The sequence below is a fragment of the Camelus ferus genome, chromosome 15 (genome assembly GCF_009834535.1).
Source record: "Camelus ferus isolate YT-003-E chromosome 15, BCGSAC_Cfer_1.0, whole genome shotgun sequence".
Classification (NCBI taxonomy): domain Eukaryota; kingdom Metazoa; phylum Chordata; class Mammalia; order Artiodactyla; family Camelidae; genus Camelus; species Camelus ferus.
The window spans coordinates 25269880-25277677 of NC_045710.1; the positions used below are offsets into that span (position 1 = coordinate 25269880).

The 7798-nt window shown below is 42.9% G+C and overlaps 1 pseudogene; it reads left to right on the forward strand.

The window, feature by feature from the left end:
• The first annotated feature begins 1719 nt into the window (after window positions 1-1719).
• On the forward strand, window positions 1720-2464 carry LOC102517757 (annotated as a pseudogene).
• The last annotated feature ends 5334 nt before the right edge of the window (window positions 2465-7798 follow it).

Consider the following 7798-nt stretch of genomic DNA (forward strand, 5'->3'; position numbering starts at 1 on the left):
AGTAAAGAACCTGAGAGTTCATCTAGTCCAATTCTTTTATTTTACAGGTGAGAAAAACGCTTAGTAAGAGAGGTAATAAATTGACCAGCTCAAGGTCATATAGGAAGTAAATGGGGCCAGATCTCAGCCACTTGACTTAGTCTTAATGGTTCCTTGCCCTCACTCCCAGTATCAAGACTATCTTTTCTGTCTGGGGAGAGTAGAATATTTATATATTATACAAAATTATGAAACATTCTAAGCATCCGGAAAACTAACAAGAATAATATAACTCCGGAGTGCTTTCTCACCCAGTTCTGTCAAAACTTAAAACATTTCCATATTTGCAACAGCTTTAAAAAAAAAATCATGATAGAGTTTGTCTTCTTTTATAGATCAGAATCACTACATTCAATTTATACTGAAATGACAGCACATTAGCCATGGATATTTTTTGTAACTCTTTTAAAATCAATTGTGTAATCATTCTCAACACCCTAAAAATAATAAATAATAATTAAAATGCAATATTATTGCCAAAATATTACTAACAAGTAAACATCATCATTCTGCTTACCCTATGACAGGCACTTATTTGCATGTATTGTATTATTTTATGTAAAATCACATTTTGTTATTCTGTTAGGGTTCAGCTCATTTTCATCTAGACAAAATTATCTACCTTTTGTCATTATTCTTTCTGACTGAAATAGTAATGTGCCATATAGGCCTGTTTTTCTTTGGGGCCAAAAGGCCATGAATGGCTTAAACAGTTTCCTTGTATGGGAAAAACCAGATGCTTTATTTTTGGGGTTGACACCGCCTCCTGTTGAACCCCTTAACTTGAGGAACAGAACTGGTGCTGGATTTCAGCCCTAACTAGTCCCCTTTGTCAGCCACTCTTATTTAGAGTGGCAACTCTGATGGCCAGAAAAAGAGACTCTCGAGTCTGTTGAGTAGATCAGATCAAGACATGGCCAGTCAAAAATGAGAAATATGGTGGAAACATTTGAATTGGGTTTGGGATGGGTTTATTGAACTGATGCTTGAATGTTGGCTACATCCAATGATGTTCTGAAAGTTCACATCAAAGAGAGTGAGGAAAGCATGCTGTGAATGAAGGCTGAACTGAGGAGAAGCTGGGAACCCATCCAGGTTTTTCACCCAGAAATCAAGCCTTCCTTGGAACAGATCCTAAATTCAAATGATTGGATTTCAAAGCACATTCTCCCTGAGAATGAAATGGACGGAAAGCTAAGGCAACTGAGATGGAAGGAGTTGGATGTAAGGTAACACAAAAGTCTTACCTACTTTCAGTTACATCTGCACCATCTCCCTCCTGAAACTTCCTCCACAGAGTAAATACAGATGGTGATTTTGTCATCCTCACCCACCACGTCCAGCACCTTATATTTCACCCATCTGATACTTCTCACCTTTCCCCAAAGCAGGTAAAGATCTTTCACATTTCAGGTCATTTATTCATGCCACTTATTTCCTGGCCTGGAATTCCCTTCGCCTCCTTTACTTGGAAAACTTCTACTTCAGTCAAGTTTCAGGAAACACAACTCAGGAATAGGGTAGTTAAAGTAAGTGCAAACATGGAGAGATAGACAATACTACGTATTTAGACTACTCGAATTTAGATCACAGAAGTCCAAACTCAGAAAAGCTTCTGGTACATAGTACAAACTCAGGAAATATTAGTAGCTTTCCCTTATGGCAGCATGTGGCGGCAAGATGGCGGTACAAATTTCTAAGATGAACAAATTTGTCACCAATGGCATCTTCAAAGCTGAACTGAGCGAGTTTCTCACTCATGAGCTGGCTAGCTGAGATCTGAATTATACCAACCAGGACAGAAATCATTATGCTGGCCACCAGTATGCAGAATGTTCTTGGTGAGAAGGGCCAGCAGATCTGGAATAGATTGCTGTGGTTCAAAACAGATTTGGCTTCTCTGAGGGCAATATAGAACTTTATACTGAAAATGTGGCCACACGGGGTCTGTGTGCCATTGCCCAGGCAGAGTCCTGCATTATAGACTCCTACGAGGACTTGTTGTGCAGAGGATGGCCTGCTATGATGTGCTGCAGTTCATCATGGAGAGTGGGGCCAAAACCTGCAAGGTCATAGTACTGGGAAATCCTGAGGACATAGGGTTAAATCCATGAAGCTTGTGGATGACCTGATGGTCTGGGAGCCTATTAACTACTATGTTGACACCACTATGCACCAGGAGCTGCTTAGACAGGGTGTGCTGGGCATCAAACTGAAGACCATGCTGCCTGGGGACCCAAGTGGCAAGACTGGCCCTAAGAAGCCCCTTCCTGACCACATGAGCATTGTGGAACTCCAAAATGAGATACCAGCCACCACCAACTTTGAACAGAAGGGTGAGAAGCTGGAGTCAGTACCACAGCATTATGGGGTCTCCTTGGCAGCTGGACTTGGAGTCTGGATGTTGCTCTATAAAGACCTTTAATAAAATCTTGTTAAAAGAACCCTGGCCTGACTAGACAGCACATCCAGTATTCAGACTGAAGGATATGTTGCCCCATGGGAGCATCATTGCCTCATCGTTTGATTCTCAGGGCTGCCTGGCTCACAGTGTTTCTGTGCTTTCCCTGAAACCCTCTTCATTTCAGCTATGCTTGTGAGCCAAAGGCCAGAACAGGAGGACCCAGGCGGAGTTAACTGAAGAAACAACCTTTTGGGAGAGGGAGGAGTAAATCTGGTGATGGTGAAGCCTGATTGCTAACAGGACAGCACCTTGATTAACTCACCTGTAGTTCAGGATTATGGGTTTAGAAGAGGGATATATTTAAGATGATTTTTATATTGCATATAGAAAATGAATACAATGACCATTATATTCTGGGGTTATACTGAAAAAAAAGTATTAGTAGAATGAATGAAGTAGATAATGTTGTATGTGTCTAATAGTCTGGATAATTTTTGTTGGACTGTAAGTTATTCTTCCACAACCTTTTATCTGCAGTTAGGTCCTTATCTGCTTTTGAGATACCATGAGCAGTACCTTACCTGAAGTGAGACTCACTGACCTGTGGGTCATAGATCATATGTGTACCAGGCCCTGGAACAGTTAGCTAGGCCTGGGCCCACTCAGCTGCCCTTGCTCTTAGCCTGGGGTGCAGCTCATGGCCCTTTTCTGTCTCGCCATGAACTAAAGATCCTGCTTCCACAGACTGGCCCTGGGAATGGAGGTGATCCTGCCCTCTCTGACATGGAATGTTCCTGTCCTGCACCATAGTTCAGTGGCGAAAGGCATGGGCCGTGGAGTCAGACAGACCTGGGTGGGATTCTGGTTCCTTTATATCTAAGCTGAGTTGAAGGTTCTCAACATCTCATTTGTAAATTGGAACTAAAAGTAAACCTTTATATTGTGAGGATTAAATAATAATGTACAAAAGACGATGGTGCACGTAGGGGTGATTAATACCTCTTTGACTTCTAAGATTAGGAACACCATCCAAAGCCAGCTGGACATTGGTTATTGGGGTGGATATTGGCCTACTTGGATTCTGGTTATTGACCTTTGCAGGTCAGACCTACTGCTGAGTAAGCAGTCCTGCTTGCAGTCTATCTTCCTTTTGTTTCTCTGTTCTCCTCTAGCCAGATTCTAACAAAGAAGGGATGGGAGGAGCATTTCTGTGTCTCATAATTTACCTCGGCCTTGCCCTTGGTAAGACAAAGGAGATTGATTACTTTAGTACAGAATAATTAAGTAGGCAGGGTCCAAACTGCCAATAATATCAACAAAGCAATTCATTAAGCAGAGTAGGTGCTATTGGTTAATAAACTGACTTTTAAAAAAAGTTTGCCATGGATAAGTCTAAATCTTGCATAATTCACCTAAAGATGAGGGAGAGTTGACTTTAGTTGCCAAGTGTTTCTAGATATTGTCCACAAATGAGACAATTTCTCATTTATGTCATATAATAAATATTATTGGCAATGAATCTGAGAGTTTTTTAGAAACTGTGACCCTTAAAATCATCCTCAGATTGTGAGGTAATTGCACTTGTGTTCAGCATATTTCATTGTCTCACTCCAGTGATGTGGTAAAATGACCATAGATTTTAGATTCAGACAGACATTTTTTTAAACATTTTTTATTGAGTTATAGTCATTTTACAATGTTGTGTCAAATTCCAGTGTAGAGCACAATTTTTTCAGTCATACATGAAAATACATATATTCATTGTCACATTTTTTCCCTGTGAGCTACCACAAGATCTTGTATATATTTCCCTGTGCTATATAGTATCTTGTTTATCTATTCTACATTTTGAAATCCTAGTCTGTCCCTTCCCATCCCCCACCCCCTTGGCAACCACAAGTTTGTTTTCTATGTCTATGACTCTGTTTCTGTTTTGTATTTATGTTTTTTGTTTTCTTTTTTTTAGATTCCACATATGAGCAATCTCATATGGTATTTTTCTTTCTCTTTCTGGCTTACTTCACTTAAAATGACATTCTCCAGGAACATCCATGTTGCTGCAAATGGCATTATGTTGTCAGTTTTTATGGCTGAATAGTATTCCATTGTATAAATATACCACATCTTCTTTATCTAGTCATCTGTTGATGGACATTTAGGCTGTTTCCATGTCTTGGCTATTGTAAATAGTGCTGCTATGAACATTGGGGTGCAGGTGTCATCCTGAAGTAGGGTTCCTTCTGGATATATGCCCAGGAGTGGGATTCCTGGGTCATATGGTAAATCTATTCCTAGTCTTTTGAGGAATCTCCATGCTGTTTTCCACAGTGGCTGCACCAAACTGCATTCCCACTAGCAGTGTAGGAGGGTTCTCTTTTCTCCACAGCCTCTCCAGCAATTTGCAGACAGACATGGTTTTGAATTTCCATCTGATATTAACTTAATATCACTGAGCCTTGGTTTTCTTTTAAGTGAAATAGTTTTAGTTTTCTCTGTTTTTCAAGATGGCTCTACAGATTAAATGTGATAATACCTAACAAGTGCCTTGTGTCTGCCACGCCCAATTTCTATCTTCATTTTTGTCTTCCAAGCCTATATGGAGGGCATACTTATGTTAAATGAACTTGGTGAAAACTCACAGCTTCTCATCTGAAAACTACTCTGCATTCATCCCTTCACACAAGAAATGTCAGTGTTACCTAATTCTACAATAGGTCTTGCTGACTATCTCAGTTTTTTTCTTTTGGGCAGTGCCACTCAAGTTAGAGATAGGGGAAGGGAAGTGATTGAATTCATCAACTGGGATAAATGGGAAAGAGGAGGGTTACTGAGCGTGTGTTGTCATGAGTGAAGTTGTTACCGTGTACTGTTCATGGCACAAGTGATTACTGAGCGGCTAGTACAAGTAGGCACTGTCCTAGGTGCTGGGGATACAACAGTGAACACAACAGGTCAAGTTCCTGGCCTCGTGGCCCTTACGGGCTAGTGAGAGGGATACAGAAGATTAACTCAGTAAAACAGGTAGTGCTGTAGACCGTGATCATGATGTTAAGGAAAACAAAGCAAAATAAGAGGCACAAGCAGAGCTGGAGTGGATGTGGGATTTCTGTCTCATGCAGGGTGGCCAGAGAAGGGCTCTATGATAAGGTAGCATTTGGGCAGGAGCCTGCAGGAAGTGAAGGAGAGTTTGGAGATATTAAGCCTCAGAATGTTCCATCCAGAGAAATAAGTTGCAAAGCCTCTTGAGGAAGGAGGGAACATGGACTGTTTAACGACTATCAAGAAGATTGATGTGATTGGAGCAAGAATGAGAGCTTAAAAGATGAGATCAGAGAAATGAGGCCTGAATACGCTGCTTTTCCCACAGGTGAAGTTTGTGGAGTGTTTCTGGTTGACAGGATAATTAAGGTGTGCTACTGTTACAGAGTGGGTGGAGGCCAATGATACTAGACACACAGCAATAGGTACATAGTCCTGCACAGTGAAGAATTAGCCTACATCTCACCCACTTTTCAAATACATGAATGGGTATTTGTGTAGTATAGGGCTGCCATGGTGGGAGTGGTGGACTGCAGAATTTTTGGAAGCACCATTGAGATGGATCTGCTGGGCATGGTGTCCCCAAGGACTGAGTCTTGCACAATCTGTACACCTGTAAGTGGCATCCCTGCACACAGTAAAAAAAAAAAAAAAAGTGTTTACAGTTTTGAAGTCTGAAACTTTACTCCATTTTACATGTAAACAAAAAGTTTTTATTTTTCACCATTTTATAATTACTGGATTTCTTAGGACTCTAGCTACTATGTGGATGAAAGAAATGTGTTGTTTTCTCAAGAACTTTACCAAGAGTTTTTCACCATTCTCTCAGTCAGGGTCCAATCAGGGAAGTTAAATCATATGGTAAGTTAAACAGGAAAGCTTACTGTAAAGCACTGTTAACTATAACATAAAATTAGAATAACTGGGGATTGGTGAGTAAGAAGGGAATTGTAGGGAACATAGGAACGGCAGCTGTAAGAGTCAGCACTACCCATAAGGCTAAGAGAGAATGAACAAGGAAGAACCACCCACCCTGGAGTGAGGGACTGCTGAGAGCCAGTACTTGTTGGAATGGCACAGCCCTGGCTCATTGATTGATAAAGAAGTTGCTGTGGTTTTGCACTGGCAGAACTTGCTCAAAATGTCCCTTTTGGAACTTTTGAAAAAGATCAAGTGTTGAGGAAAGCCATTTGTTGGAAGGGTCTCTTGGAGGTGCTCTGCTAGGAAACTGAGTAAGAAGTGTGCTGGAGGACTGCTGGCTGCTGGGTGCTGCTGGGCACTGTTCACTGCAGGAACCTGGGCATGGGTAATATGTCTGTGCTGGAGGGACTGCTGGCTGCTGGGTGCTGCTGGGCACTGTTCACTGCAGGAACCTGGGCATGGGTAATATGTCTGTGCTGGAGGGACTGCTGGCTGCTGGGTGCTGCTGGGCACTGTTCACTGCAGGAACCTGGGCATGGGTAATATGTCTGTGCTGGAGGGACTGCTGGCTGCTGGGTGCTGCTGGTCCCTGTTCACTGCAGGAACCTGGGCATGGGTAATATGTCTGTGCTGGAGGGACTGCTGGCTGCTGGGTGCTGCTGGTCCCTGTTCACTGCAGGAACCTGGGCATGGGTAATATGTCTGTGCTGGAGGGACTGCTGGCTGCTGGGTGCTGCTGGGCACTGTTCACTGCAGGAACCTGGGCATGGGTAATATGTCTGTGCTGGAGGGACTGCTGGCTGCTGGGTGCTGCTGGTCCCTGTTCACTGCAGGAACCTGGGCATGGGTAATATGTCTGTGCTGGAGGGACTGCTGGCTGCTGGGTGCTGCTGGGCACTGTTCACTGCAGGAACCTGGGCATGGGTAATATGTCTGTGCTGGAGGGACTGCTGGCTGCTGGGTGCTGCTGGGCACTGTTCACTGCAGGAACCTGGGCATGGGTAATATGTCTGTGCTGGAGGAGTTGCAAGGGCTTCGGGAGTTGGTTGTTGAAGAAGCTGTACAGGGTGCTGCTGGTCCCTGTTCACTGCAGGAACCTGGGCATGGATAATATGTCTGTGCTGGAGGAGTTTCAGGGGCTTCAGGAGTTGGTTGTTGAAGAAGCTGTACACACTGCAGGAGCTGGATGTCAGAGAAGCAGCCCTGCTGCAAAAATATGGTTCTGAAGGAAAAACACAGGCTGCAAGAACTGTGTGCTGTAAAAAGCCAAGCATACTCTAGGAGCCTGCAAAGAGTAGCTCACTGGAACCAGGAAAGAAATTCCCTTCCTCTGTACCCTCTATTGGCAAAGGTTAACATCGTGTGAAGGAAAAATATTTAAAGGGCCCACTCCAT